We start from the raw sequence: 3,637 nt of genomic DNA on the forward strand, positions 1-3,637 counted from the left end.
TTTATTAACCACATAAGGACCTCTCAATTATAAAGACACATCAATTCGGCCATTATTCAAATAGAAGGATAATTTTGTATTTTTTGTTATTTAATCCTTTTTATCAAATTGACACACAAACAATAAAATTTTCACATGAAACTTTCACAGATATCAATTCACATATTATAAGCACGAAAAATAATATTTAAAATATTAACTTGGAGTTGTTGTCTTGAAACCACTGTTCTGACTAGGGTCTAAACTAGGTTGTTACATCACCTTTCTGCACATCAATTAACGTTCTTCCCGTGGCTAAAAGGTCTCCCAAGGATGATCAACACTTCCTTATCTGCTTCAAAATCTAAGACAATGAAATCAGCAGGAAAAATAAATTTATCAACTCTTACCAAAACATCCTTCAACTTTCCCTTGGGATATGCTAAAGATCGATCCGCTAGCTAAAGTCTCATAGTTGTAGGTCTTACTTCACCTATCCCTAGCATCTTGAAAATATACTTAGGCAAAATTTGGATTTTATTTACTTGAATCATATCTATTAGTAGTAGGCTGGGAGTTTTCAAAAAAAATAATAATTGCTTTTCAAACTCCAAGTTTTCGCAACATATGTTAAAGAGATTCCACAACAAACATTTTAAAAAAAAAAACGTAATGACAATCTAATAAGTTTAACATTTTGCTATAACAACTTGAGTTTTAATAATGAGCAAGATATCCTAAACTTACGTTATGTTCACAAAGAGGTTTTTATTACAAAATAGATTTTCAATGATATTAGGTTAGAGAAAAGCACTTTAATGTGACATCACAGATTCGGCCATAACGTCTAGGCCGGGTTTGGAGTGTTACAAATTAGACCATTATTATGATAGTGGATGATAATTGCATGGCATAAATGAAGTTTTGAATTAATTTAAAGGTTAATTGTAACACCCCTAACTCGTATCCGTCACTGGATTAGGGTTACGAGGCATTACCAATCAAAACACAGTTCTGAACAGTCATTAATTACTACTCATGCATAAAGTGATAGATTTTCCTTTACAAAATTTTTCCATACTCAAATTAATAACCATCCTCTTATTCATACAAATCAAGTTCGTTTGTATAAAACACATAACCAATTAAAATAAAAAATGCATTATTAATCATATTGCATATACGAAACATGCTTCAAAATTCAACCATATCAATATCATGGATTTTAATCAAATTTTTGAACCAATTAAACTTGCATCAAAACTATAATACATATGCTTTATAAATACATAATTCGAACCTTATGAATATCAAATTTTATAGCATGCGAATGACTAATTCATTAACCAACATTTTTCATCTCATGTACCAAACATGCATTAATACTCTCTTTAGTACAATTTCATTATTTTAACTAAATACTAAACATATCCTTTTGCTTATCTATACACATCTGCATTTTAACTCATACCAACCATAACAAATAGCATAATATTCATTAACATATAAGATTATGGTTAACATTACATCATTTACTTCCACCAACCATTTAAGCGTAACCTAAGCGCATACATTGCATTGACAAACCAAACCAAAATATCCAATACATAGTCAAATATATAATTGTTATTTCACTCCATTTCTAACTAATTTATAAAATGCATTCTCAAAGACATAGCATATCACACATAAAACTTAACTGAGATGAATTAATCATAAGCTATTTGTAGTACCTTAACCAAACACAACAACCAACTTCACACATATTTTATCTATGCAAATACCAAAGCCAAATCAACTAAATATACTTATGAAAATATATATATCATCATCGAAATCACCTAAGCTTAGACATCATTTTTGACTATCATAACCGAACATAGATAGTCAAATTTCATAGTCAAACAAATATTTATCAAATACACATATATCTTTAACCTTTTTCCCAAAATAAACTCATCCATGATCAACTTAATAAACCTCAATATTAATAAACATATCATCTTCACTTTTTCTAAATGTCATAACCGAATTTACCTTAATACCTAATCTCTTAATAACACCATGGTCAAATATAACAACAAGTTCACATATATTTATCTATGTATAAACCATAGCTAAATCACTAAACCATAGCCAAACATAACCACGATTCAATCAAACATTGAAATTGAGTTTAAAAATTTTAACAATCCATTTTCGCATGGCTTATTATTTACATACCAAAATCTTCATATCCAAATATAAGCTAGCCTATACATGCCATAAGTTCGAAATTCAACTTATAAAGTACCAAAAACAGTCGATAGTGTGATAAACTTCTCTAAGATCCCTGAGCTCGTTACTTGAATCCAAAATCTATAAAACAGAGGCAAAACATAAACACACACAGTAAGCTATCATAGTTTAGTAAGTCATAAGCAAATAAACAATTCAAAGACATAATCGATGCATTTAAACTATGCCAAACTATACTACCATAATCAAATTAAACCTCAATCTTATGATTTAACATTTATCATATACTTTCACCTATAAACTTATTTATGGCCGAATACATATATATATATATATATATTATCAAAGTATCTTCGATTTCAAAGCTTATTATCATTATGTGACCATGTACATGTATACACATATACATACACTCATAAATCGAAATATAGTTCATATGCATAAACATAGCAATGATCGAATGAATATATATATACATTAACAAACTATCATTCAATTCCTAAGCCAAAATATCTTTATCATACCAAATACATATACACTTATATGCATATTCTCATAAGTCAAAGTATAACAATCACATATATATTTATATCAAATGGCCGAATATACCACCAAATGCACATATGTTACACTAGTAACTTGTATTATTTGAATCACATATTAAATGGCCAACTTACATTATTTTAAAATAGGCAATTAACTAACTCATACCTGATAATTTTAGCTCGATTTACACTTTCATTCACAACATATCATTACCCGTCGAACCATTCGAAATTGGATAGGATACTCGGATAATCACATATATCATACAATGCCAACATCCCAGGCGTGGTCTTACACGTAATCACATATCGATGCCACTGTCCCAGACAGGGTCTTACTCGTAAACACATATCAGAACCATATATCGATGCCATGGTCTTACTTTCACATCACATATCGGAATCCTATGTCATGACATATGTATCCTAGCTATTCCTATGGTTCATACGAGGCTTTCAGACATCATAACTCGATCGAATCGAACTCGTAAACTTAATTCTCAAGCATATACACATTCGGTCATTAAGTATATAAAATCATAAAATCCAATTCAGCATTTAAAACATATATATTCAAAATTATTAACATTTATTTGCTTATAAACTTGCCTCGAATGATGTAAAACAAAATGGGACGATTAGTCGACTACTTTAGTTTTTGCCCAATCCTAATCTGATTTCTTTGGTTCTTGATCTAAACATATTCAAATTAAACTCATTCAAACATATTTTCACTAAATTTTGTCCAAAAACACATAAATGAGCAACTTACACTTTTGCCCCTGACATTTCAAATTTTTCACAATTTAGTCCTTATTTCACAAAACATAAAATATTCAAAATTTGAAGATACCCATGTTAGGTCAAACGTTCCT

This window comes from Gossypium arboreum, chromosome 1 (assembly GCF_025698485.1).
Source record: "Gossypium arboreum isolate Shixiya-1 chromosome 1, ASM2569848v2, whole genome shotgun sequence".
NCBI lineage: Eukaryota > Viridiplantae > Streptophyta > Magnoliopsida > Malvales > Malvaceae > Gossypium > Gossypium arboreum.